Source organism: Gadus chalcogrammus, unplaced genomic scaffold (genome assembly GCF_026213295.1).
Source record: "Gadus chalcogrammus isolate NIFS_2021 unplaced genomic scaffold, NIFS_Gcha_1.0 GACHA124, whole genome shotgun sequence".
Taxonomy (NCBI): domain Eukaryota; kingdom Metazoa; phylum Chordata; class Actinopteri; order Gadiformes; family Gadidae; genus Gadus; species Gadus chalcogrammus.
Genome location: NW_026613559.1, coordinates 21,893 through 35,882, shown reverse-complemented (window position 1 = coordinate 35,882; position 13,990 = coordinate 21,893). Strand labels below are relative to the sequence as shown.

The window sequence follows — 13,990 nt, the reverse complement described above, 5'->3', positions numbered from 1 at the left end:
TGTGTGTGTGTGTTGGGCGATATATCGATATTTAAAATATATCGATATTTTTTCAAACGCGATATGAAACGAGACCATATCGTCAATATCGATATAATTTAATTTGCGTTGAAATTACAATACATTTGTTCCAAATAACACCAGTTTCGAACCGCGCCTGCCGCCTGCTATTTCGTTACTCTGCTTATGTCTCTCCCGCTCTGCCTCCGGCTCACACACACAGCCTCTGCCTGCCCCCCCCGTCACTTTTTGAAACATGAGCCGTGTTCGAAATCGTTCACTATTTATTGGGTATTTTAAGTGCACTATATTGTGCATGAAATTAACCACTGAGAATTCGAACACCACTACAAAATGGCGAGCACCCTATATAGTGCACTATATCCGTGATAGGGAAAGATTTCGAACACAGCTATGGAGTCCGCCTGCGCATGCAGCTTGCAGCTCCGAGGAGCTTGTTTGCAAGCGAAAGACCAACAGCTCCATAGTATGAAAATGGTTTGGATATAAGTTGTCTGACGAATTACAAAATCACGTAATTTGTGGAGAGTGCTTAAAAACTGTCGCAACCAAAGGGGTGCAATTCTGTCCATTATATTCCGGAGGTGCACACAGCTTTTGGCCGTGATATTATATATTATAATGTTCTCAAATACGAGGTGGAGGCAGTGTCTAGTCCACGGTTTATTCAACCAAGCTCCTCCCCTTACTCTGCCTGGCCCGCCCAGAGACGTTGGCCCGCCAATGAGACACGACCGTGCGAGCGCCACATGTGTGTGTGTGTGTGTGTGTGTGTGTGTGTGAACACACACACTGTAACGCGAGTGTTTCTTGTCGGTTCTTTGACGTCTCTTGTATTTCCACAACGAGACTGTATTGGGGGTTATCTGAGCCATGGTTGAGAAGGAATTGGGGGAAAGGAACTTTGGCTTTGACTCGCTGAAGTACATGAACTGCGACATGCCTCCCGTGTGTTCTAGAATATTTGTAGAACACGGCTAAAGGCTATGCGCCTCGCCATTGCGATACATCCACTGTAAACAGCGCATGGTACCGTGGCTGCACGGCAGAATTTCTGGAACGTCTTTGAATACTGTGTTAGTTGCCCACTAATACCTATATTAAAGAATACATAAAATACAATTCAAGTCGTTCCGGTAAACTTCAGGATTCCTTGGATGTGCTTCCTGGAAAAATCAAGCCGGGACATCTGAATTAAAATTCCATTGATTGACTTAAATTTAAAACGTACACTGTGGTGCCTCCTCATGCCGAGGGGTTAACCGACATGATGGAGACACCACACTCTTAAAAATTCAAGATGTTAAAAGCATAAAACAGTGAGTAAACAAGGTAATACAGGCAACAATAAATGCACTTTACCGTTTAAACAACTGGACAATGGTCCTTCTTGGTAAAGGGTATCAGCAACTGGTATTTGACCCCAACTTACCAAAAGATGGTGCAATATCCTCCTAACCTGCTATATAATTGCCACTAAATAGCAATGTATAGACAGACAACGAGGGGATCACTGTCTTAAGCCCAAAAGGCCGAGAAGCGGGTCAATCTTTTTAACCTTAATCAGTTCCAATCTAACACAATCAGTTTACATACCCTTTAGTGGTTGTTCATGTTCAGATAATCTGTGTTTTTGTCATGCATGTTGTTTGTCTTTGTCAGCTTCATGTGTTTGTGATGTTTGTATGTATTTGTCTGCTTCAGTTTTAACAAAAGTTTGCTAAAGAAAACAAAAAAACACAAAAGGGAGGAACAGCTTGAGCCTTTATTTGTTGATTGGTCACCTGAGTCTTTGGATAATCATGTTCATTATTGCACTTTAGCCTGTACAAGCCAATTGTTGAGTTGTATCTTAAGTACAAGTGTGTGTTCTTCAATTGTTGAGATTTTTGCATTATTATTAATGTTATTTATATGTGCCTTTCCTTTTGATGTGTGCATGTCTGTCAGCTCCATGTTTAATGAAAATGTTTGCAAATGGTAGTACATGTTTGTCTCTCGTCTCATGCTCTCGTGTTCTCGCCTGTAGATCTGTACCTTGTTGTGGTGGGCGAGCTTTTAATTAAACAGATCTTGTTTACTTGTGTTTTATATGCATTGCCTTTTCAATGAAACCCATTCGGGGTGAAAAATAAAAGTTTTAAAAGAATTTGAGTCTCTGTGTGCTTGGCTTTCACAAGGGGTGGGGTAGTGGAAAGAAAAAACACACCAAAGAAATTAGAAGTCCTTGTGTCTTCTCTCCCGCAACCAGAGGTTTGAATACACCCCCACTTTGCTGGCTGCACTCCCTGTGTGGTCAAAATAATGAGTTCTGTGAATGGCTCTGTCATCCAGACAAAGTGAGTGCACTGAATACATTCTTATTATTTTTCTTAATTCAGCCCAAAAATGTAACAATTAAACACTTTTCCACTTGATAATATGAATCTCATCAGCTACATCAACTCAAAGTATGAAAATAATAAACAAAACATTCAGCAGACTAGCGGATTTTGATAATCTAGGCCTTGCACATAATATTTCTGGAAATAAGGATCCATAATGAATGAAAGGAATGAATGAATGAATGAATGAATGAATGAATGAATGAATGAAATGAATGAATGAATGAATGAATGAATGCGTTATTCCAGACTCAGAGTTCCATATTTGAACGCAATGCATTACACTGCTTGGGCGTCATCGTTTGCGTGATCTTTTGAAGAAACGTAGTTATGCAAAACATGGTATGGACTGCAATATAGCACGATGAAGCTTTATTGTCTACAGGCGGACGGGTGTACTCTCAGGAGGAGTTTAGTTTTGTTTTTCACAGTGAGAGAGGGGTGCACCGGTCCTGGAGTTACTGCAATACCAGGTCGATGCGTGGAGTGGACGGAGCAAGCCCCTTTTCCATCTCCCAGTTCGAAAAATCAATTTAATATATGGTCCCCGGGTAGGGGACGTATCAGATATTAAACTGATAAGAACAGATACTACACTTGATCTTAGCCAAAAGCCCGAGAAGCGATGCACACACATGCTCAGACCAAGAGGCTAGCTTCCCAGACACGTCGCTCCACTTGGCGGTTTAACAGACAACGACGAAACAAAAAAAAGACCAAGCAATCTGTGTGCGTGTTTGTGTGTCTGTGAAAGCTGGAGAAATAAACCGAGGTCGCTACATCTCTTTGCTGCTGCCTGCTGGCAGTCTCACTATTCCGTCTGCATGTTTCACAAATAGAGTTTGGAGCAGTGGAGGCTTATATGAGACTACAGGTGAAGCAGTGAGTGAACGAAATGTTGAATGTATTTTCTTTCTTTATTTATTATTTATTATGTTACCTTTTTAAATTAGACCAGTACGTGAGTGCACTGAATTTCGTTGTACTTCTGTCCAATGACAAATAAATATATATCTATAACACCCGGAACTCTATTGCAGCCAATGAGCTCGAGTTGAAAAAGAAAATAGCTTACAGCACGTGGTATTCCCCGGTGAAGCAGTCAACGGAGGATTCACTCAGGTAAATTTTAGCCCCTGCATCGTTTGCTAGTTAATAATTAGACATTTTTTTTTACGGTTTGTATTAAGCTGTTTCGATTTTGTAGAAAGAGAAAAGATTTCGACCGTGTCATAACGTGGTCGTTGTGTATAAAGGGAAGACGTAGAGGTTACGTTTTTAGCTGCTGGGTAGACTTTAGTCAACCTATCGCCGTTTTGTCGGTGAGCAACCATATTACCCGTGGGAAGTCTCGTTTTAATCGTGGCAATCTAAGCTTTCCAACGGTGTATGGCATTACTATATTCACCCAAGGGTTGTTGAAATAATAAGCTGATTAATGTGTGTTTTGTGACGATAGCTAGGCGCGGCTAACGACACTGTTTACAATAGTAAGGGCTACGTCGCATACCTGCAAACTTGTTGCTTTTCGGCGACAATCAACGTTTTCTTGGTCAATTTGATGTGGATATGTGTTAATATGGGTAAATGTGACTGTTGAGACAACAGCTGATGCGAGAGTAATTGTAACATGAAGCAATTTGGCGACCGTGTTAATCTCTTGACAATCTGGCGAGCTTGTTGTCCTAGGCTAATACACCAACAGCAGATTTCTGTATAATAAAGGGCTACATATTGTCAATCTAAATGATCTGCTTTTAGTTTTACTCATTTATTCATGTTTTACAGTACCAGATGGAACATGCCTACACATCAGTGCACCGTGTGCGACAAGACATTCGGTGAAAAGTCCAACCTGGCGAGTCATCTGAAGATCCATGCAGACGCCAGGGAGACCTTTACCTGTGATGTCTGCGGGAAGAGCTTGGCCACTAAACCATCGCTGGTCAGCCATCAACAGCTACACCAGTACCCCAACATCATTTTGTACCGGCTAGGAGAGGCCAGGCTGTACTGTACAGAGGCAGCAAGGTCTGTGGCAGAGGCCCGCAGCAGCACTGTTGTTGACCCTAAATGGCTGGATCTCAAGACAGCAGAGACCTTTGGAAAGGTCAGCTGGTCATCACGTTCGGGAAGCACGCCGGTCAGACCTTCAGGTGGCTTGTGGAGAATGATGTCGGCTGGCTGGTGTGGCTGCTGTTCCAGTACTGCCAGCAGGGAGAGCAGAACGAGCTGCTGAAGTGGCAGAAGGAGCGACTGCTCCGCCAGACCGGCCTCAGGTCCAGTACCGGCACATCCATCACCAGGCTGGAAAGAGACGTGGTGAGAAGCGGAGCTAAGTTGTCATAAGCACTTTGTTTCACCTGTTGGCTGTGGAAAGCAAATAGCACACACGTCATATCAATACTGATCACATGTGTATTTTATATCTCCAGATTATTTGTTGATGAGCCTGTGACTCCAGCGAACCGGCCCGTTCAGCCCACTGGGTTTGTCGTCCTCCACCCGGCTGAAGCCTGCTGCGCTCACCCCCATTCTGCCGAGGCCTCCTGCGCCCACCCACCTCCAGCCGAGGCCACCTGCTGCGTTGACCTACGGCCCACCCCCTGTGTCGGCAGCACCCATACTGCTGGTCCTCCCCGCACAGCCACAGGCCCCCTCCGTCCTGTTTCGTGGGCCATCCTGCAGCCAGAGCCTTGTCCCTCCTGCACCAACAGTGAAGACATTCATGCCTAACAAGTCCTCAAGGCCATGTGGGGCTTGCCACATGCCAAACTGTGGTGGACAGTGGAAGAGGTACAACCCTTTCAAGGACAAAGTGGCTGGAAGCATGCAGAAAATGTTTTCCTACTGTCCATCCACTAGGAAGTCCACTACCCCTGGCTTTTACAATGTGGTGTATGACAACTTTGAACACTTTAAGAGTGTCGTGGATGCAGAGTTGGACAGGAGGACTGTGTAAATACCTGGAAATGCGTGTGTGTATGTGTGTGTGTGTGTGTGTGTGTGTGTGTGTGTGTGTGTGTGTGTGTGTGTGTGTGAATAACTTACCTCTGTGATGCCACTGTTCCTGTGCCATCTGTAAGAGAGAGAAAGAGGCTTGTTTGTGTGTGTTTGTCTTTGTCTTTGTGTGTGTTTTTTAAAGTGCTTCATTAAGCACTATCTATTTATTTATATCGTTAAAAAAAAAGGCACTTTGCAGATTTACTTGAAGTTCTTTTGTTCGCTTTTTATTTATTATTATTTATATTGCTGTTAAAATTAACTTTGTAGTATCCATTCTGCTCTATGTTCAATATCGAGGCCAATCTTTTAAACCATAATCAGTTCCAATCTAACACAATCAGTTTACATACCCTTTAGTGGTTGTTCATGTTCAGATAATCTGTGTTTTTGTCATGCATGTTGTTTGTCTTTGTCAGCTTCATGTCTTTGTGATGTTTGTATGTATTTGTCTGCTTCAGTTTTAACAAAAGTTTGCTCAAGAAAACACAAAAGGGAGGAACGGCTTGAGCCATTATTTGTTGATTGGTCACCCGAGTCTATGGATAATCATGTTCATTATTGCACTTTAGCCTGTACAAGCCAATTGTTGATTTGTATCTTAAGTACAAGTGTGTGTGTGTGTGTGTGTGTGTGTGTGTGTGTGTGTGTGTGTGTGTGTGTGTGTGTGTGTGTGTGTGTGTGTGTGTGTGTGTGTGTGTGTGTGTGTGTGTTCTTTAATTGTTGAGTGTTTTTTATTATTATTAATGTTATTTATATGTGCCTGTCCTTGTGATGTGTGTATGTCTGTCAGCTCCATGTTTAACTAAATGTTTGCAAATGGTAGTACATGTTTGTCTCTCGTCTCATGCTCTCGTGTTCTCGCCTGTAGATCTGTACCTAGTCGTGGTGGGCGAGCTTTTAACTAAAATGATCTTGTTTATTTGTGTTTATATGGATTGCCTTTTCAATGAAACACATTCTGGTTGAAAAATAAAAGTTGTAAAAGTATTTTGGAGTCTCAGTGTGCTTGGGTTTCAGAAGGGGTGGGGTATTGGAAAGAAAAAACACACCAAAGAAATTAGAAGTCCTTGTGTCTTCACTCCCGCAACCAGAGGTGTGAATACACCCCCACTGTGATGGCTGCACTCCCTGTGTGGTCAAAACAATGAGTTCTGTGAATGGCTCTTATTATTTTTCTTAATTCAGCCCAAAAATGTAACAATTTAACACTTTTCCACTTGATTGTATGAATCTCATCAGCTACATCCACTCAAAGTATGAAAATAATAAACAAAACATCCAGCAGACTAGTGGATTTTGATAATCTAGGCCTTGCACATGACATTTCTGAAAATAAAACCACCCACCATTGGCCACCAGATGGAGCCGTCCGTTTTGATCCTCGATCCTTTTGGATCGATCCCAGTGTTGAGGGATAGGGACTTTGGGGGGTCATGAGCCATTCCCAGGCGGTCACCCATCCAAGTACTAACCAGGCCGGACCCTGCTTAGCCTCCGAGATCAGACGAGATCGGGCGTGCTCAGGGTGGTATCATTCATAGCTATTATTTCTTTAGAACAACATGATCAGGGGAGAGCGCGAACGCAGTCCCCCACTACCAGAAATTATGCAATCGAGATTCCCACATTTGGGGAATTCGCACGGGTCAGCAACAGCCTCAGTGCAATGGCTGAGCCTCGCTATGGGTGAACCACCTTCTTGATCATGGTATCTCCCTTGCCAGGTAAGTATGAGTTGTACACGTTCAGGTGGGCTGAACGATGCCCACGCGTGTTCCCCAGGAGAACGGTTGCAAAGCATTCGGAGATGTCTAGACTTTAATAAACACTGTAGACCACCGGTCACACGATGACAGGCGAATCTGAAATCAGCGTGATGGAAGCATAACGAAAGGAAACCTGGAGGTCCGAGTTATCGACACGCCACAGAAAGAATCCTTTTTTCTTTCTTAAACAACAGAATAGTGGTGGCGAGATGATGCCTCATGAAACGTCAAAGCCTCGCAGCCAGGTGAACCATCAAAGTGGTTCGACCTCGAAGCTTCAAATGAGTACGCTAGGGACAAGGAATGAAATTATGATGAAAGAAAGAGTTTCCTGTGATGATGTGATGTTTGCTTCGTACAACATCAAAACGTTTAAGAATTAAAGTCATTTCAGTGATACGTGTGAGTGTGCCGTTCATAAATATCTCCCGAGCTCATGGTAGAGAACAAATCATTTGACAAAGGTTTTAAGTCATCCGGGGCAAAATAGATTGTCTTATACCTACAGCAGCCTACTAATAATTGTAATAATAGAACTGCATGATGTCTGAGAACGAGTGTGATTAATTACATAGCCATAAAAGTGATCTTGGAACTGGGTAGGGTCTTCTTTTTGTAGAAATGTGCCAATTGTGAACCCATATCGCGGAACAGGCCGAGATGAAGCCTCGAACGTCACGCGCCACGTCATTTCGCCTATGTGATACGGAGCTTCGCTGGGGGAGGAGCCGAGGTACTCGACACACGCCCCGATGCCTCGACGCAAACCATAACATCACTACAACAGAATATCGTTGGAGTAATTGTAAACAGTGCGTTTGTGAATTGTAAATGACACTTTATTGTCTACAGGCGGACGGGTGTACTCTCAGGAGGAGTTTAGTTTTGTTTTTCACAGTGAGAGAGGGGTGCACCCAGGGGCGGCGCCAAACGGTTGCTTGCCGTTGCTATAGCAACTCCAAGCAATTACTCAGAAACCCCAGAGCAACCCCTGATTTTTTGTCAAACTCAAACAACATATTTGAAATAATGCCATTTTCCGTAAAATGGTATTAAATAAGTTCAACTAAACCTATGGCCGAATGCGGTACCCGTCACCATACCGACCATTCCTGTCATATGAATCACCAGATTAAGTGCATAATCAGTGAGTAGCGTCAACATTTCAGGGCCGTGACTGGACTGTCGTTCAAATGAACACGAGTCAGCCTGGGACTCTCCTCTCCTCCCCTCCCCCTCACCGTGCCCAGTTCCCGAGCGTGGGCATGCGCACACTCTGTAAGTGACATGAACAGATTAAAAAAAACACATACACACAATTAACACAAACTATCCCAAGCAATATGTACAATATTAATTAATTATTAATTAATGTACATGAAACAATAATTTCATTAATAGCATAGTCTTACGAAAAATAAATAACATTTCAAATATGCGGACATCTCGCGGCGAGATTATCAGTCAGAGATGTTCGTTGCCGGCTCGTTGGCGCTTTAAAAAAGTTTTTACTATTTCGAAAGAAATCAAGTTTCAAACACGACTCGCGATGGCGAGGCTGAGGATGGGCTCGTTAATAGCCAGACTTGTGTTGGACTTGGCAGTTGTTCGGAGGGGGGTTATGCTGAGGTCAAGAAACGGAAGAAAATATGTAGCCTACACAGTTCTGAATTAGCAATACAATGTTATCACATGCTTGCTAGCAATGTTGGTGTGTTAAACCGTATGGATTAAAGTGGAATATTGCAAGAAGTCCTGTGATCAAGACATCGATTTAAGGTAGGCGTCTGGTTATTAAGTTTGCCCGTCGCAGCATATTGACTTGGGGCCCATGTGATTTTGTTTTGAAGTAGAACTAGATTATAGGTTTGGCTCATGCCAAAGGATGGGTTTATCGTAGCCTGGTATGATCCCGCCCTTAATAGAAGTATTATGAAGTATAATAGTATCAACAATAATAGCAACTATTGTATTAATGTTCCACATAGGCCTACATTTGAGACGTATCGCGCAACTAATGTGAATGCTTTGGAATGTACCGTGGCGACGGTGGGTCTGAGATGTGCAATTCACCACTATTGACAGGACAGGTAACCTTGTAGTTGGGGGACTGCTGACGGGCTGTTGATTTGAACTATGTTGTTTGTTATCGTGTGGCCGCAGTGCCACCTGGACTAGCAGTGAATGTGTACATGCCGCTGGGCTATTTTCATGTTGGCCTTCTTAAAGATCTTCCTCTATATTGTTCTATGTCTTTACGTCTTTATGTCTGTGCGTGTGTGAGGGAGAGGGAGAAAGATAGCGCACGTTGAACTGTCAAATGATACGATCACACTCAATCACAGTGGTGCGATTAGTCTGTGTTGTTACTGTACTGTAAACTTGCCTCGTACGGGACCGCAACCACCCCAACCCGTGCCGAAAATGTCTTCCCGGCCGTGTCTCTGCCAAATTCAGGTGTTTTGATCAAGGTTTTTTTTTTTTGACCAGCAACCTCTTGAATTCATACAGCAACTGTTAAGTAACTGCAACAAATTATTTCTGGCGCCGCCACTGGGTGCACCGGTCCTGGAGGTACTGCAATACCAGGTCGATGCGTTGGAGTGGACGGGGCAAGCCCCTTTTCCATCTCCCAGTTCCAAAAATCAATTTAATATATGGTGCCCGGGTAGGGGACGTATCAGATATGTTACGTATTTTAAGAATCTAAGCTACCCACACATAGACCCAATGAAGACCAAACATATTAGCCGTAAATACCATACATAGCCACAAGGGGAGCCTTACTGAAGGCTGCAATAGATACTTTATCCACAGAGGGCAGCACCACAGACCAAGCGAGGAAAACCCGAGGATTACGTCCCACCGGTTTTCTGCAAGTCTTCCGGTCCTCCGAGTCGCTAAGAAAGCCTCCCCATCGTGGAGACAGGTAGAACTCTCCGGGCAGCGCTAGGACATCGGTGGTTAGTGTCTTGGACCAGCTAGGAGAACACTCTCGCACGTGCTAAGGCACATCTTCAATCTCTCTTAACTTCAGAGCATCAGTTTACCATACCGAAAATACTTTATACAAATAAAGTATCTTTAAAGCTATTCCTTTGGATTCGACCCCTCTTTCCTTGAAGAACATAATAATTGGTTGACCCCGACGTTCGTGGAAAGTCCGGACCGAGACTGGCGACCGCGAGGGCCGTTCGGAAAGCAGTACAAGCTACTTACAGGCGCCACAACAAAGGTAAACAGAACCTGTTGTCAATGACTAAACTCTGTATAGTTAGATTAGTAACATTAGGTGAATAGCTTGTACTGCATCCGTCAGGCTGCGGGGACGTGTAATCTCGGACTGGTTTTAAATTCATACAGCCGGTTACAAACGGCCTAGAATAAACTAACAGATTGAAATTAAATAACGAGCTCACGAAGTATAAGGGCTAGGAGTGTGTTTTATATGGGTTTGTAGATAGCCAAATGCAATCCTGATTAGATCTAAATGTTCGTACCAACGTGGGAGACGTATTACCTGTGGTTAAGTGTTATTTATTTGGTGAAGCGCCGAAGTTAAACCGGGCCACCATAAGGTATATTTATTACCGACCATAAACTTCTGAACTCTTACGGCGGGGTGAGGAAAGGTCAGGTTTTTAACGTTAATCTAGCTTAGTTGCATATTAAACCGGAAGCTTGGCCGTAGTTAGCCAAGGAATTCAAATCAAATTGATTCCTCACAGCCCGGTTCATGTAACATCTCATGTGCAATTTTGGTTAGTATAGAACGCAGCCGTAGAGGTGGACTTACGCAGTAATAACCCATCTGCTATCAAGCGCCTCGCTAACCCGCCGTGGGGACAAACTTGCAGGAATCTCTTACTTCTTATAGAGATCCAATACATGCTTTTGACTAGAGCTACCTGGGTCAAAACTAGTTTGTCTCTACAGCCCTTTGGATGTACCACGTGGTGTACGATTTAAGGGGACCCACGTCTTGGAAAACGTGCGGTTCCTTTGTTCATACCATCAGTCGTTATAGTCGAACTCCTTTTTTGAAATAGACGCCATTTCTCTAAAGCAACGGGGGGCTCAACTTAAGTGTTACATCCTATCCCTCTCTCTCTCTCCCTCCTCTCTCTCCCCCCCCCCCCCCCCCCTCCCTCTCTCTCTCTCTCTCTCTCTCTCTCTCTCTCTCTATACGTGCACAACAAGGTGCCAAAGGTACATACTGTACCTTTGGCAGAAAAGCTAGAGTGAGACAAGTCAGAGGCCATGTGGTCAGGCCTCTATTTCATCATGAAATAAATCTTGTCAACACCGCATACGGCATGCTAAATTAAAGGTTGTGGGAGTATGAGGGGAGGAATATGTGAGTTATTCCTCGGTAGCATCGGCTCATCTACTTCAGTCAGCCCCTGTTGCCAATTTCCTGCCCACTGAGACGCCAAAGTTCCATATTTTTCCATTTGTCTTTTTATCTTCGTAGATGTCTTTACAGATTGCAGCTATACTTCCGTTTTCTCCATATCTCCCCCAGGCATCTTTTAATAAGTCTTAGTGTAGAGCAGTTGTTCAAACACGGACGTTTTCATTTATTTGATACCCTCGCCGCATCTTCTGAGCTACGCTAAATCTGATCCCCCCTGACCCTACCCAGAATGCATCACTGTGCCCTCAGCACCTCTCTACCTGCTGGTTATCCTGAAATGAGATCGATATTTTTCTGAGTCTGTGTTAGGATTAGAATGTATCCATGAATACCGTGTCTCAAACCCTCCGTGCTTAAGCAACTGGTTCCTAATTAACTTTCCGAGCAATTATCAATGTAACTAAACATATCCAAAGAGCCATAATGACTTGCAGTGATCCTACAAACATTTATGTTACATTTATTGTGTATTGCACTCCAATGATTTTGTTTTATTTGTTTTGTTTTGTTGTTTGTTTCGTTTTCCTCCGCAACCCAAACTGTGCTGCTGCCCCATGATGCACCTGTGCCCACAACTTTATGCTAACTTGCGCTCCCATTGCCATCATTTGCTCGCTGCCTCGCTTATTAAGACTCAGTCGGCTGTCCAAACTCTGAAGCGCCCCCGCGACGCGACCTTTGACCTGGTATTATGACTTTTCAGCTTTAAGCTCGGCATGTAGCTCTGTTACACTACAAGTCCATCGTAGTTGTGAACCATTGTAGAGGTTACGATGTCAACTCAAGTAAGCGTGGTGATGAACTGATTCAAATAGACTAATAACTAATTAACAACTAATTACCAAATTGAAAGGGACTTGGCACTTGTTTGTGCCAATCTAGAAATCCCTACGGCAACGATCCATCTTTGTTTACTATTTAATGGCGTTGTAGTCACTGTGACTCTGACTCTGTTGTCAGTTAATCACCTCAAGTAGAGGTGATTAACACCTTGTTGTGCACGTATAGTCTGTAACTGTGTGTGTGTGTGTGTGTGTGTGTGTGTGTGTGTGTGTGTGTGTGTGTGTGTGTGTGTGTGTGTGTGTGTGTGTGTATCAGTTCTCCATGAACATATGAAGGGCTCAAGGGTTTATTCAAGAGGGAGGAACCTGAGAAATGTTCTCAGAGTTAACTACCAAGAACCGGAAATACCTATGGATGACGACTACTTCTGTAAGAGGGCGCTCTCTCTCTCTCTCTCTCTCTCTCTCTCTCTCTCTCTCTCTCTCTCTATCTCTCTCTCTCTCTCTCTCTCTCTCTCTCTCTCTCTCTCTCTCTCTCTCTCTCTCTCTCTCTCTCTCTCTCTCTCTCTCTCTTGCAAGTCGGTAGGAGATGAATGGTCAGTCTTTTGTTAAGACTGCATAACCTCTGACCTAGGCAAAAGCAGATCTCTATCTCTCGGTGCCGGTGCTATCTTGTGGCCTGGTTGCGCAGTCCGGTAGGACTGGAACAACTCGAATAGTTGTTGTACTTTTTCTCCCATACCCTAGAAAACCCCTTTGATAACCCCAAACCCTTCTGTCCCTGTCTCTAAAGATCCGGTCGTCAGACCACCCTCCCCTCCCCATCCTTTTATCCCAATATCCCATATCCTATCGTAAACTCACCCCCCTCTCCCCATCCCTTTGTCTTAATATCCCATATCCTATCGTAAACTCACCCCCCCCTCCCCACCCTTCTGTCCTTGTCCCCACATCCTATTGTAAACCCCCTTCACACCCCTTTCATCTCTCTCCGCAGGTCCTGGAGTAAAAGCCCCCCACCCCCCTTTATTTTTTCACTTCTCCACCTTATCTCCACCCTCTCCGCAGGTCCTGTTGCAGATCCCTGTCCCCATCCCATTGAATACTGTTTATTGACGGGTACACTCACAGCACGACGTGCGAATAGTGTGTGCTTGGTCATTTAAGTGTTGGATATAGTAATAGGTTATCACAGCCTTTTGTCGTTCAGATAGAAATCAAGAAAAGTTTCTTTATCGATAAATAAGTTGTGAATTCCGAAAAACCCAAACACTCTTAGTACTTCGCAGCCCCTGTGCCGCGACCCCCACCCCCACCTAACCTCCCCCTCTCTCTCTCTCTCACTCACTGTCTCTCTCGCTCTCTCTCCCCCGCTCCCTCTTCCTCTTCCCCTCTCTCTCTCACTCACTCACTCACTCACTCACTTTGATACTCACTCACTCACTCACTCTCTCTCCACTTTGTTTGTACAGACATATTGCTTTTGGGCAACCAGGAAGGTTGTTCCACAGATTCAATACGGAATATTGAAGAGTAATTAACGTTGTACAATCTTGTAACTCCCAATTCCTCGCTCTTTCTCTCTGTCTGCCTGCCTGTCTAAAGGTAGGCCCT

General features: G+C 44.1%; 2 non-coding genes and 1 pseudogene across 2 annotated transcripts; all 3 read right to left on the bottom strand.

Annotated features, from left to right (window-relative positions):
• Positions 1-2,841: 2,841 nt before the first annotated feature.
• Positions 2,842-3,032, bottom strand: LOC130378947 (U2 spliceosomal RNA). Its single transcript, XR_008895020.1, has one exon. It is a non-coding gene; the product is annotated as a U2 spliceosomal RNA (small nuclear RNA).
• A 3,946-nt stretch (positions 3,033-6,978) lies between these two features.
• Positions 6,979-7,143, bottom strand: LOC130378955 (U1 spliceosomal RNA). Its single transcript, XR_008895021.1, has one exon. It is a non-coding gene; the product is annotated as a U1 spliceosomal RNA (small nuclear RNA).
• A 2,586-nt stretch (positions 7,144-9,729) lies between these two features.
• LOC130378953 (U2 spliceosomal RNA) lies at positions 9,730-9,909 on the bottom strand (annotated as a pseudogene).
• Positions 9,910-13,990: the final 4,081 nt, after the last annotated feature.